This window comes from Triticum urartu, chromosome 3, assembly GCF_003073215.2.
Source record: "Triticum urartu cultivar G1812 chromosome 3, Tu2.1, whole genome shotgun sequence".
NCBI lineage: Eukaryota > Viridiplantae > Streptophyta > Magnoliopsida > Poales > Poaceae > Triticum > Triticum urartu.
Window position 1 is genome coordinate 616,340,275 of NC_053024.1, and position 15,215 is coordinate 616,355,489.

Genomic DNA, 15,215 nt, shown 5'->3' on the forward strand with positions numbered 1-15,215 from the left:
TGATATGGTCCAGATTGTATCCAAGTTTTGATCAAGTTCTACCCTGGATGTCGTTCCATGGTTATTAGATGTGTTTTGTTACAAAAGTGTTTTGAGTATTACCCGCATGGTTATTTTGCAGGTTGAGGAGCTTGAAGAAAATGTACTTCTTTCTTATGTGCATATGCCTCTCAGATTTTTTAATGAGAACTGAAAGATTCTGCCTTCAGTTTGATCTTCATGATAATACTACTTGTCCTATACAGATAAAAGAAATCTATGTATATCAGTACTTGTAGTATTTATCTTGAGTGTTACTTTTCTTTTCAATTAGGAGATTTGGTACTTAGTTGCCTTGTTTTCTGGCAGGGTTGGTGTGTTCAGAATATCTTTTTTCCTACAGAATGCTGGGAAATTTTAATAGTAAGTCCCACAATTTTATTTTCTTACTCCTACTATCTGTGTTTTGATTTCTTGTTTGAAACTAATGGGCGTCCATATTCCTAAAGCTTCACCATCCCGTGAAGAATGGATGCATCAACTCTCATCTCGTTCAAGCAAATGAGGAACTGTCCCGTCTATGTTTTAATTTTCCATTTTAGGTACTATTCATGTACTGCCTTACAAATTTTAAATCCTTTTTCCAACTTGAAAGTACATACTCTATGCAGCTAAACATTAGTCCAATTGACAAACATGTATGTGGCTTTTTTTACAACACTATAAAAACACGACATTACCTTCTGTTTGTTCACCAATATCCTCATAGTTGCATACCTCCTAAATTAAGTGTGTAGAACAAGAACAGCGATCTACAAAATGACCCGCCTGCTGAACCACCACATGTAGATGCGGGTGGTATGGTAAGGCATAAATTATCTATTACTGAAACAAGATTTTTGTTTGTCCAATTTCTACTTTATATTGGAGCTTACAGATTTAATATTATTATTTTTTGCAACAAATATAATTTTCTCTTCCTTGAGTTTTGCTTCAGATTCTTATGTACCGTGATGTGTTGGTTTTGCTGATCTTTTTAACTCGTTATTTCTATCTTGCAGAGCTAGCTATCCAAATATGACTAATATCTTCTTCCTGGGGTATTTCTTAGCACTGCGATAGACAAGTGTTTATTTAGTTCATTGTCATATTTATTTAGTTCCTTGTAATATTGGCTGATGGATTATTCAGAGTACCTTTCAAACTAATGTACCTCTTTCAGCTCACAGTTTTCCTTGCTTATATTTTGCCATGCATCTCCGACAAGGAAACAAGACAGAGGAATCACGAGGACCTGCAAAGATATGTGTATACATGTAATAGTTGCCCAGGCTCTGGAACTTTTTCAGTAACGTTGCTGAAACTGTGGGGTCATCCAGACGAGGATGTTGCCAACGCTAATTGGAAATACATCTTTGCAGAAACTGTAGAGTCATCCAGATGGGAATTTTGCAGCCTCTAATTTGAAATATAAATGTCCCCAGTTTTCTCCCAAAACCAATGCCCATCTCCAGATCAACGGGAGTGTTTTCGCTACAGAAAGATAGTTGTCTATATATATTGATCTTTTTAGATGCTACTTTGTCAAGCACCATATTGAATATATTGTTTTTATGATTTATGTGTTATGAACTCACATTGTCTTTCTTCATTGTAAACCTACCTAGGCATGTCATGAAATTCAACTGCTTCCCGAGTAGTTCTGATGTCGTGTGTTGCACTATTCCAGTAATTCTTATGTCTTGCCGTCTGGGCAACAACACAAAGGAATCGTTCTGTGTGTTATCTAGAGCTAATGAGGAATCGTTCTGTGTGTGAACCTAATGAGGAATCTTTCTGTGTGTGATCTACAGCTAATGAGGAATCTTTCCGTGCGTGTTCTAGAGCTAACGAGGTGAACACACGTCGTGATGATCTAGTAGACAAGTGTTGTGCAATACATTGGAGGAAGATGCAGAGCAGGAATCCAAAACTAGGAATCAACATCTCAGATACACTTAATATAACACTTATTGACAAACCTATCGCAATCTTCTGAAAACACACACAAATTAGAAGAAAAAACTTCCAGTGGTACTTATACAAGGAAATTTAACAAGCACGATTTTATCGACAGAATTATTCATAAGGTAAATGTGTTGCAGCCTAGATCAAGTATTCACTATACATCATGAAAACGACAGGCAATGTAATCTTTGCCTTCCTGATACAAATTTCACTCACATCCAAATCTTTTGTCAGACTGAATAACCAAAGACCAGCTGAATGACATTTTCCATCCATGGCATAATAATTGAGAGTTCTTCTATATTCTTTTGGCATTAGTAACTTCAGTTAGGCTTTACTGAATTCACAACGAGCATTGATAGGTCGGTGGCTGGACGTGGTTGTGGTTGTGTTCGTTCTCATAGGTTATATGAGAATCACGGCGTTGTCGCGACTCCACTCCATATGCTTCACACGGCACAGTCCTTGATGCTGCTGCATCTGTAGAACCCCCTACACTCTATTAGTTCATACTGAATTGCTTGGTTCAATTACCACCTACAATGAAAGCTTGTAGATATCACCAAAGGCTAAACAACAAGCATGCACAAAGCTACACGAGAATGAGAATGAAAATTTGATCTCTTTCCTGTATGCCTTTCATATCAAGAGAATATATTTGGAAATGTGCTAAACTATAACTGTCACAAAGAAACTTGACAAGATTTTAACAAGCAAATATGTTAATATACAAAACTGACAGAAGTTCATTAACACCTTGAACAACAGTTTCTTGTCATGTTCAGTTGCAACCGATGACACTATGTCAAACTAAAGATCATTTTCTTATATGCAACTAAAGATTAATTGATCATCTAATAAAACCTATTGAACACAGCAGAGGATATAAATGCAGCATCCAAGATCTAAAGCATTTAATTCCAAAACAAAACCCAACGTATTGACAATTATGTCTGTTCTTTTTTATTTCTTGACCAAAATCTTCTTTATATAAGCAACAACGATTTAAATCATGTAATGCAGAGTTGCACACACAATCAGTACCTTTTGTCTTTCAAGAACTCCATAAATGAACCTGCGATATATGATGAACATGCAGAACACAGTTTCAGAAAAAAATAAAGCTTGCCATGTTTGCTATTCCAAACAAAAGAATTCTAAGCACTAGATTGTAGACTGACAAAAATACTATTGCATAGCGGTAGAGAGTCTAGAGTATAGTCTGGCAAGCTTCCCAACGAAATCACCTCAGTAGATGCAATAGTTCATGTCAGAAAATACCAAATATAAAAAGACAGTGATGAAACTACTTCTGCATTTCGCAAGTGTATCCAAATCAATTGGATTTTAGGAAAACATCATGGTTTGCAACACATTCCCCTCAACTTCGTCACGCCAAATAGACCATAAATTTTCTGCACTTGCCCACTGCAATAACACATGTAAGAATATACCAGTTAATTACTGAAGAAAGAAAGTGGCGGGTGGATGAGTACATAATTGATCTGGCTGGAAGCCGCCGGAATGAACTGGGTCAAAATCAATGTGGATGGCTCTATCATCAGGGAAACCGGAGCTGCGAGTGTGGGGATGGTTTTACAAGATAACCGGAAAGGTTCTGCTTTCTGCAGGCAGAGTGCTTCAAGCGTGCACTGATGCCGAAAAACTAGAAGCTATGTCTTGCCTGGATGGCCTGAGATTAGCAGCGACATGGTCATTCGTATGAACCGATATCAATTTAGTCTTCAGACATGATGTCAAAATTTCTAAACAACAATAAAAAAATACTGACTGAATGTTAAATTGTGCTTCCACAACAAAATGAGCTACTGATTTGTCACTAATTTAAAAAAGAATAGACTTGGTCTAATATTACAACCTTAGCATAAGAAGTATAATTTCATAAAACATGGTCATTTCGTTCTGCTCTCACTACAACAAGCACAAGTGATTCCTTGACAAGTAATTTCCCCATCACAACTTACCACCCTCATTTAGATGTCAAACTCAAAACACACAAATTCTGCCGACACAAACAAGCTTCAGTCTATCAAAAACAGGAAGGGATTTTACCAGGGGGTGGAGGCGGCCAAGTTAGAGGGAGGTAAGGGGCGGGGCTTGAGCTCATGGGCGCGTGCAGTGAGCCAGGGACCAAACTTGCAAACGAGGTCAATCATATTCATACCTAGTCAATGAAAAAACGACCCAGATCAATGGGCATACATCAATCAGGGAGGCGAGGATCAATCAAGGATACGAGGATGGGAGAGGAGATATAAGACACTTCTCGAGCTCGTGGAGCGCGTCGCCGTGGCCCAGCGCCGCTCCGCCGCAGAAATCGCGATCCAACTTGGCGCCGTCGCTTCAATTCAACTGCATCCCGCCGGTGGGACGACCTCTTCCCCAGAGCCACCGCGGCTGGCTCGCGACCGCTTGGATGGAGCGGCCTGCTCTGTTGGCCTACAGAGAAGGGGAATCGCCATGGCTGCGTGTAGCACTGGCTGAGATGGTGCGGGAAATAGCACAACCCTCCCACGATCTGTAGAGTTGGTTTTCTCCCGATTAGTTCGGTAGGGGAGAGAACAGGTAAATTTACCTTGCTTTTTTCTTTTGCGCACAGGGTCTCAATGCTGTAATATCTACCACTACATGAGGTAAATTTACCTCGCTTTTTTCTTCGGCGCCCGATGTGTGGTTCGGCTAGGGTGAGAAATAACAATTTTTCACCCTGCGTGACGAATAGCGCGACCCTATGTATGTGTGTGTCTATATATATATATATATTTCCAACACAATGGGCTTGTCAAAGGATAAAATGTAAAAAGAAAAGGTGAAGATCATCATGACTTCTGTATAAGGTATAAGACAAGAATAAAAGATAGGCCCTTCGCAGAGGGAAGCAGAGGTTTTCATGTGCTTTTATGATTGGATGCACAAAATCTTAATGCGAAAGAACGTCACTTTATATTGCCATTTATGATGAGGACCTTTATTATGTAGTCCGTCGCTTTTATTGCTTCCACATCACAAGATCGTATACAACTTATTTTCTCCACACTAATAAATCATACATATTCAGAGAGCAATTTTTATTGCATGCAACATGACAACTTACTTGAAGGATCTTACTCAATCTATTGGTAGATATGGTGGACTCTCATGGCAAAACTAGTTTAAGGGTATTTGGAAGCATAAGTAGTATCTCTACTTGGTGTAAAGAATTTGGCTAGCATGAGGGGGAAAGGCAAGCTCAACATGTTGGGTGATCCATGACAATATACTTTATTTCGGATATAGGAAAACATAACCCATTACGTTGTCTTCCTTGTCCAACATCAACTCTTTAGCATGTCATATTTTAATGAGTGTTCACAATCATAAAAGATGTCTAAGATAGTATATTTATATGTGAAAACCTCTCTTCCTTTATTACTTCCTATTAATTGCAATAATGACCAAAACTATGTTTGTCGACTCTCAACAACTTTTATTCATCAAACTCTTTATATGTGAAGTCATTACTCTTCATAAGATCAATATGATCTCTTTATTTTTTTTATTCTTTCTCTTTTATTTTATTCCCTCAAGATCATAGCAAGATAACCAAGCCCTTGACTCAACACTAATCTTTATTATATATAGCTCACGGACTCGATTACATAGAAGGATCATAAAGCAAAACTCAAAACTAGATCATACTAAAACTTTATTTCTACTAGATCAAGATATTACCAAAAAGATCGAACTAAGAAAAACGGTAAAAATAGAAGTGTGATGATGATATGATACTGGGGCACTCCCCCAAGCTTGGCAGTTGCCAAGGGAAGTGCCCATATCTGATACTCAGTTTTCTTTGTTGGTAGAGAAGGTGTTGGTGATGATGGATAGTCGCACATCGAGCGTAGGAGGTCCTCCAATTTGCGGATAGTGCCCTTGAGTGTGACGATATGTTACTTCAACAAAATATTTTCACTTGTGAGATAGTTGTTTTGAATTCGAGCTAACTCAATCATCTTGAAAGCTTCAATCTCCATCGGGGTAAGGAGATTGTGATGAAATTGGAGGATGTCTTCGTCTGCTGCTGCCGGAACTTGATCCCCCATGGCCTTCTTGATCCCATCATCCTTGTTGATCTCTCCGGACTCTTCTCTCTTCAGCTCTATCTTTATTAGCCAAGCGTCATTGCCCTCATTGTCGGTGGAGGAGGGAGACGACATGATGCCTGGCCTTGACAACCCTTACAGAAAATAGCTCGAAACAAAAACAGGAGATATTTGCGAGATACGGTGGTCGAAACCTTCGGGAGATGATATAATGAATTTTTACCGACCAAAAGAAGTATCATGCAAGAAAATGGAGTCCGGAGATAACTAGAGGTGCCCACGAGGCAGGGGGGCACGCCCAGGGGGTAGGGCGCGCACTCCACCCTCGTGGAAGCCTCATGTACTTCCCGGACTGCTGCTCATTTTCCTATTTTCTTAAATATTCCAAAACGGAGAAAAATAGCCATTAGAACTATTTTGGAGTTGGTTTACTTACCGTAACATGTACCTATTATTTTTCGGAGTCTAAAACATTCCAGAGAGTGTCCCTTCGGATTTATAGGATTACCTGAGATATAATGTTTGATTCTTTGACCGTTCATCACCTTCGGATTTGTGCCTTCGAAGTTGTTGATTTTTATGGCACCGGAACGATAGACCTCCTCGATAACATAAAGATTCACCCTTTTTACCCACGCCTTCTTCCTCCTTGCTTATCCATTCTCGCGCACTCGAGCTCTAGCACCCAAGTTCGCGTCTTTCTCCTCAAACCACTCCAATCATGTCCGGAGCAGGAGGCAAGTGGACGATCTCCTCCGTTACGGCGGAGGACATCACTAAGCTGTGGGCAGCCGGATATCTAGCCACGGACGTCGCGCACCGGATGCCGGCTGCGGGACAGATCGTCCCTACACCCGAACCCCATCAGAGGGTAGTTTTCCTTACCCACTTTGTCCGCAGACTGGGATTTCCTCTCCACCCGTTTGTCCGCGGGCTCATGTTCTACTACGGGCTGGATTTTCATGATCTGGCCCCCAATTTCATCCTCAACATCTCGGTGTTTATCGTCGTGTGCGAGGCCTTCCTCCGCATCAGGCCCCACTTCGGCCTGTGGCTGAAAACCTTCAATGCCAAACCGAAGGTGGTGCTTGGCCAGCAAGCAGAGTGTGGAGGCGCCATGGTGGGCAAAATGCCCAACGTCACCTGGCTAGAAGGCTCCTATGTGGAGACCATTAAGGGGTGGCAATCGGGGTGGTTCTACATCACCGAGCCGCGCGACTCCAACTGGGTGGCGGCCCCCAAATTCCGATCCGGAATCCGCACGCGGCTCACTTCCTGGAAAGAGAAGGGCCTGTCCTGGGGTTCTTCGGTAGAGCTGACCGGACTCCAGACCTGCATCAAGAACATGATGAGCAAGAAAATCAAGCTCGTCAACATGGTCCAGGTCATGCTTTTCCGCCGGATTCTCCCGTGTCAACGACGGGCATTCAATTTGTGGGAGTTCGATCCGGCCCAGCACCAAACGCTGCGAGAGCTCTTTGACACGACGCACGAGGACGTCTGGAAGGTCATGTTTAAAGGCGCCGAGGTTCCCACTTCTCTCACCGAGGACCACGGACTTAGCGCAAAGTGCCGCGCTAATCCGGTAAGTTCTCGTACCTTACAGGGTATTTATTTGCCCCGGTTAAATGATGTGTGGGATCTAAGCTCTCATGCCATTAACAGGACTGGATAAAGACAGCAGAGCGGCTCGATTGCCCAGCCCCTCTGCCTGAAGATCCCGCAGATGCTCTCCTGACGGAGATGCTGACTCCGGCACCTTACGAGGTGCCGGCGAAGAAGGCCAAGAAGAAGGCCACGGGGACCCGAAAGAGTCTCCGGCGCAAGGTTGCTTTGGACTCATCGTCCGATCACTCTGACGCGCCCTCCTCCCATAAAAACATGGAGGAGGAGGAAAGTTCTCTCCCCCGGAGGGGGGAGACAAGAAAAGGAAGGCCGACCCATCCGGGGAGCCCGAAGGGTCCAAGAAGGGAAGGACCCGCGCTCCGGACTGTTCTACGACGGCCGCCGACAGCGGCGACGAGTGGCTACCTAGGGTGAAGCCCCCGGCGAAGTCGTAAGTGTCCGGACACCATAGTACTTCATGGGATGTTTTATTGCACTGCTTCTCCTCATGTCGAACATGATTATGCAGTCCGTCCCGAGCTCATCCCGACGTATCCTCATCGAGCGGCTCATTGGACTTGTCAGATATGAACAGTGGTTCTCTTCCGACTGCTTCCACCCCTCGCCCTACAGACAACACCGAGGTGTTGTCTCCAAAGGCACCGAGCCAAGGGGAGGTGGTCCCGGGGGCGCCTTGAGGCGACTTCCCGGACCCTGGGTACCAAGGGGGCGAGGCTCCTACGGGCTCCGAGTTCGGCCCCCATCCGAACACTGTGCCGGAACCTTCGATGGTTTCGGACTCCGGCAAGCGGTCCCCCGTTAAGGGGGGGCAACCACCCGTGCCAGTGTCCTCTGTCCATCCAGAGGCACCGGACAACTTGTTGGAAGCGCTTCGCAGCGCTTCAGTCGACGAAGAGCACCACACTATCATCAGTGCGGTGATCGAGAAGGTTCAGTCCACCAAGAACGGGCTGACCGAAGCTTGCACCAGCCTCCTAACAGGCTTTGAGGTAAGCAATCAAAAAAATATAAGAAAATATTACCGCATAGATAGTAGCCCCTGATGCTTTGTTCGGTGTTCGAGAAGAAAGGCCGAATAGAGGATCAAATGATGAGTCAAGAGTCTAATAAGAATATGTCTATGTGTAAGTGCAGGCTTCCCTGCTGGCCGCTGTTGCACGTACTGCGGAGGTCTCTGCACTGAAGCAGGACCTGGAGCGGTCCGAGAACGAACTTGGCCTTACCAAGAGGAAGCTCGAGGAGAGCAATGGTAAGCAATACCTTGTCTACGCTTTGGAAAAGAATTTCGGTTGTAAAATAATAGGATCATCATGAATTTGTCAGGGGCCACGACTGAGGTGGCGACCCGGAAGAAGGTGTTGTCCGAGCCTGAAGACAAAGCGGCCAAGGAGCGCATCGAGCGGGAGAAGCAAGAAGCCCGAGTGGGCGAGGTGCAGCAAGAGCTCGAGGCTCTTGCCAAAAAACACAAGTCCTTGGAGCTTGACTCTAAGACGCGAGAGTCCCAGCTTGCACAGGCGCTTGAAAGCGCCCGGAGCGCCAAGGCTGAAGCCTACAAGGCCCTCCAGGAAATTGAGGCGGCAAAGAAAATAGCAGCGGGTAAGGCAATCATTATGCAAAGCAAGCATGTGAAGGAAACTTTCCTTTTTCTTACCTGAGTTCGGAGCTCTCCAGGAGCGTTCGCAGATCTTCCCCGCAGTGTACTGGATGCCGGGGAGTTTTACCGGGCTGAGGAGGGGAGCTCGACGGAGAAGTTGTTCTGGTCCCAGTATACTGGGACCGAACACCCGATGCCCTTGAGCGACCAGCTGAGGCAATTGGTCGAGGTTCACAAGGCAGCCGACCAGGCCCTGAGGGGTCTTATAGTCCGGATGTGGCCTGGCGAGCCCCAATCCGGCAGCTACTTTGGCTTGGTGAGGCAGCTCGTGGAGGCTTGCCCATGGCTTTAATTCATAAAGCGGTCAGCCTGCATCGAGGGTGAGCGCAGGGCTTTTGCCCGGGCGAAGGTGCACTGGGCGAAGCTGGACGCCGTGAAGCTGGTGAAGGAGGGGCCGCCGGAGGGCAAGGAGCATCGCCACCCCGAGATGTACTATGAGAGTGTCCTGAAGGGTTCCCGCCTTGTGGCGAATGAATGTGCCAGGGATGTAATTTTTGAATGATCACGCTCATGTGATCCTGTAATGTGAAACACGTTCATCTGCGCTATGCAACGCTTTTTGTGTTTTAAAATATTACCTTCTGTGCGGCCGTTTATAATATCTGAGAGTTGGCCAGTCGTCGGCTGCTGCCCCCATGTAACTAATACTGGGGTGTTCGAGATAAACCTGAGCACTCTTTACCCCAATTTTTGGTCCTTCGAGGGAGGTGTTCAGCGCAACGAACTAGGCAATCAGACTATAAGGCTTTATCACTCTCACCTAGCGATAGAAGTCTACAATTTTAAACATTGGCGAAGCCCCTAGTGTTCGGAAGGCCGAATTTGGGGCGCTATACTCGCCTAAGCCGGACAAGGCCGGATCCTCGCCCGAAGCGGAAAAAGTCTTTAAGGACTTGAGACCTCTCGAACAGCGACAAGTCTCTCGCCTTATCATGACAGTCAGTTTTCGGCTTTCTCTACTAAGGTGTTCGTCCGGAAGAACCGAGACACAATCGCAGTAGTTCTCCCACCGCTACCTTAGCCGATATAGCGAAACATAAGGTACCAAAGCGTGGGAGCCGGGAAAACCCAACATTTGACCAAAGACATGATTCGGAGCTGATCATATAATGCTATATGTTCGGGGTGCCGCACTGTCGAAAGTGTTCGAACTTCTTGCGCCGTATTATGGGGTAAACGAAAGCCCCTAGCGTACTGACCGTACCCGAACGTACGGGTGCGGATTGTCGTAAATGGACATATAAGAGAGAGAGAGTAAAAAGCTTAAATAATGCAATAATAGACTAATGATATGCATTTTTATTTAAATAATACGTCGAAGTGTACTGGTACAAGAAGTGCAATAAGCAGAAAGTAGGACAATTCGAAATGTCCTGTCTAAGGGCAAGCTGCGCATAGATGGTGAAAAACGGGTATATCAATTGTTATTAGAGACCACCTGGGGGTTCCTGTGTTCATCTTAGCTTCTTGCCGCCTTGGTTGTTGCTTTCGGAACGTGGACGGCAATCGTACTGCCAGAAAGGGCTTCCAGAGAGTTAGGCCCTGAAAGAGAAAAGAAATGATAAAGGTATACAGCCCCTAGGGCGGTTAAGCCGCATTGCGGGACGTGCCCTGATCGTGCCACCGCCTATGTCCATGGTATTTTTAGTGCGTAGTTATGTACGCGCGGCACGGATTTTGTCGCTTGACTGGGACTGGGACGGGGGCCGAATTGCTAGGCGAGCTCTGAACGTGCCAGGTGATCCTGTTGCAGCTTATTCCGGACTCGCATGAAGGCACTACTAGGAAAAGGGCTAAAGATGAAATTGACACTAATGGCGCACCAGAGAAGTGGTGCGCCACTACTATTTACTAATGGCGCACCACGTGAAGATATGCCATTAGTGTGTAAGACATTAATGGCGCACCAGGCACAAGGTGCGCCACTAGTAACAAAATGTTTTTTTTCATTGTTTAAAACATACTAATGGCGCATCCGGGCAAAGTGCGCCATTAGTAGTTAGAACTACTAATGGCGCACCAACCGTTGAGTGCACCATTAGTAGTTAGAACTACTAATGGCGCACCAACCGTTGAGTGCGCCATTAGTAGTTTTGCAAAAAAGTAACCATTAGTATCACGCCACTAGTATTTCTTACTAATGGCGCACCACCGGTGCGCCATTAGTATCTGGTATACTAGTGGCGCACCGAGCAGTGCGCCATTAGTATAGAACACCATGCGCCATTAGTATGCCTCCCAGGGGGGCATATTTAACCATGTGCTTTGGCATACTAATGGCGCACTGTTGGGTGATGCGCCATTAGTGTGATTATAACAGTGCGCTATTACTAGCCCTTTTCCTAGTAGTGAGGTGTCCGGGGGCTGTGACGCCGAATTAGTGGCCTGCCTTAAAAGGCTGCTTTGTGCTTCTGCTGCGAGGGCCGCAGTGTGCTCTTCTATGCGGAGCGAGCGTTCTGTGTTTCCATTTGCTGTTATGACCCCCTAGGTCCTGGCATCTTGAGCTTGAGGTATGCGTAATGCAACACTGCATTAAATTTTGCAAATGATGTTCGTCCGAGCAGTGCGTGATAGCCACTGCGAAACGGGACGATATCGAAGATTAACTCTTTGCTTCGGAAGTTGTCCGGTGATCCGAAGGCCACTTCCAGTGTGATTGAGCCTGTGCAATCGGCCTCTACACCTGGGATAACGCCTTTAAAGGTGGTTTTCCTGGGTTTGATCCTCGAGGGATCGATACCCATTTTTTGCACTGTATCCTGATAGAGCAGGTTCAGGTTGCTACCGCCGTCCATAAGGACTCGAGTGAGGTGAAATCTGTCGATGATGGGGTCTAGGACCAGTGCGGCGGATCCGCCATGACGGATACTAGTGGGGTGGTCCCTGCGATCAAAGGTGATCGGGCAAGCAGACCATGGGTTGAACTTTGGGGCGACGGGCTCCATCGCATAGACGTCCCTTAGTGCACACTTCCGCTCCCTCTTGGGAATGTGGGTTGCGTATATCATGTTCACTATCTTCACTTGTGGGGGCAACCCCTTCTGTCCTCCTATGTTTGGCGGTCGGGGCTCCTCCTCGTCATCACTATGCAGCCCCTTGTCCTTGTTTTCGGCATTTAACTTGCCGGCCTGCTTGAACACCCAGCATTCTCTATTGGTGTGATTGGCTGGCTTGTCGGGGGTGCTGTGGATTTGACACGAGCGATCCAGTATGGGATCCAGACTGGACGGAGCTGGAGTATTTCTTTTAAATGGCCTTTTCCGCTAACCAGATCTAGAGCCTCTGAATCCGGCATTGACTGTCATATCTTCGGTGTTATCGCCGTTATTGCGGCGCTTTGGTCTATTACGACATTGCCTGTCGTTGGCATCTTTGGTATCCGGAGTGTTCGGATTCCTCGATGTATTGTTGCTGCGAGACAGCCAGCTATCCTCGCCCGCGCAAAAGAGGGTCATGAGTGTTGTGAGGGCTGCCATAGATTTCGGCTTCTCCTGGCCAAGGTGGCAAGCCAGCCATTCGTCACGGATGTTATGCATGAATGTCGCTAGGGCCTCTGCGTCCGGACAGTCAACAATTTGGTTTTTCTTAGTCAGGAACCGTGTCCAGAATTGGCTGGCCGATTCCCCTGGCTGCTGGGTTATATGGCTCAAGTCATCAGCATCCGGTGGTCGCACATAAGTGCCCTGGAAGTTGTCCATGAATGCGTCTTCCAGATCCTCCCAACTGCCTACGGACTCTGCTAGCAAGCTGTTCAGCCAATGCCGAGCTGGTCCTTTGAGCTTTAGTGGGAGGTACTTGATGGCATGTAGATCATCACCGTGAGCCATGTGGATGTGAAGGAGGAAATCCTCAATCCATACAGCGGGATCTGTTGTACCATCATATGATTCGATATTTACGGGTTTGAAACCCTCCGGGAATTCATGATTCATAACTTCATCTGTGAAGCATAGGGGATGTGCGGCGCCTCTGTGCTGGGCTATATCCCGACGCAGTTCATATGAGTCTTGCCTGCTGGATTCGGCCCGGCCGGATTTACCCTTGGTGTATCCGACGCGACGATCATCGTCTCGTGTTGGCGCACGTGCCCGTGACCCGTATATTGACCTTGCAATTTTTGCCTTACTGTCCAATATGTCTCGCAGGTCCCCTGTGTTGCCCCGGGCCTTAGTATTTTTGATTGAGTGGCGGCGGGGTGCAGGCTGAACTTCAGGCTGAAACACCTCTCTGGCTCTGCCATGGAGTGGCCGGTCAGCCGCATCGTACACTGGTGAAGGATGTTTCAATGCTTCCTCCTCGAGGTGAGGTATCAACCTGTGTTTTGGGTAACTCTTGGAGGGGCGCTCGAGTCCGTACTCCTCGGCCGCAAGGACTTCGGTCCATCTGTCTGCTAGCAAGTCTTGATCAGCTTGGAGCTGTTGCTGCTTTTTCTTCAGGCTATTTGTCGTGGCCATAAGCCGGCGCTTGAAGCGCTCTTGCTCGATGGGGTCCTCAGGCACGATAAATTCTTCATCGCCGAGGCTCGCCTTGTCTTCGGAGAGAGGCACGTCATTGTCCTCCTCCAGTTCTCCATCTGCTGCCCGCTCTGGAGGGCTAGCTTGTTCGTCCTCCGGCTCTGCATCATGCTGAAGGGGATTGTTGTTTTCTTCGGCACTATCCGGAGTGTTCTTATCTCCTGTGCCGGTATCACTACTTTTGCTGTGGTGGGACTTAGAGCGGCGCCGCTGACGTTGTCGCTTGGGTTGCTTCTTGGAGGGGTCATCCTTCGTTGTCTCGTCGCCATTGCCTTCTTTGGGGGTGTCCACCATGTATATATATCATATGCTGAGGTGGCGGTCCAGCGCCCTGTGGGTAGTGGTTCCTGTTTGTCTCCTACATCATCGTCCATACCGTCGAAGTCTTCGAAGTCAAAGTCGAGCATGTAGGTTAAATCGCCGATAGTGGCTACTAAATGGGTGGTGGGTGGGCAGCGAATTTCTTCGTCGTCTGCATCCCATTCTAGCCGGACATAGTTCGGCCAAGGTTCTCCTAACAGGGAGAGAGACCTTAATGAATTTAGCACATCGCCGAAAGGTGAGTGCTGAAAGATATCCGTGGAGGTGAACTCCATGATCGGCACCCAGTCGGGTTCGACGGGCACGAATGTAAGCGGCTCGGAGTCCGTGGACGGGGATGAAGCCAGTGGTTCGGTGACACGGCTCTCGTAAGGGGTGAAGTCAGCATCCGGCTCTATCGCCGCTGAGAGCACGACCTCCGTGGCGGGGTCTATCCCGTCGCTCTCGGATGGCGTGATTTGCTCCGGATTGACGGCCAGAGTAGTTGCAGATGTGATCTCCCGAATACTGTCCGACGGCAGAGTTACGTCATGCTCGTCGTGACTGTGCGGCACACCTGACATGGGCTCGAATTCGTCGAAGATCAAGTCTCAGCGGATATCGGTCGTGTAGTTCAAGTTTCCGAATCTGACCTGATGGCCAGGGGCGTAGCTCTCGATCTGCTCCAGATGGCCAAGCTAATTGGCCCGCAGTACGAAGCCGTCGAATATAAAGATCTGTCCGGGGAGGAAAACCTCACCTTGGACCGCATCGCTACCGATGATTGAAGGAGCCATCAAGCCTTATGATGACGACATAGTGGAACTCTCAATGAAAGCACCAATGTCGGTGTCAAAACCGGCGGATCTCGGGTAGGGGGTTCCGAACTATGTGTCTAAGGCGGATGGTAACAGGAGGCAGGGGACAAGATGTTTACCCAGGTTCGGGCCCTCTTGATGGAGGTAATACCCTACTTCCTGCTTGATTGTTCTTGATGATATGAGTATTACAAGAGTAGATCTACCACAAGAT

General features: G+C 47.0%; 1 long non-coding RNA gene across 3 annotated transcripts; it reads right to left on the reverse strand.

Moving 5' to 3' along the window:
- Positions 1-1,982: 1,982 nt before the first annotated feature.
- Positions 1,983-4,656, reverse strand: LOC125545365. Of its 3 annotated transcripts, none has more exons than XR_007300006.1 (2): positions 3,031-4,656; positions 1,983-2,478 (listed from the first exon to the last, which is right to left on the reverse strand). It is a non-coding gene; the product is annotated as an uncharacterized LOC125545365 (long non-coding RNA). The 3 variants fall into 3 exon arrangements; XR_007300005.1 differs by having other exon boundaries at positions 2,061-2,466; XR_007300004.1 differs by having other exon boundaries at positions 2,061-2,523.
- Between the last annotated feature and the right edge of the window lie 10,559 nt (positions 4,657-15,215).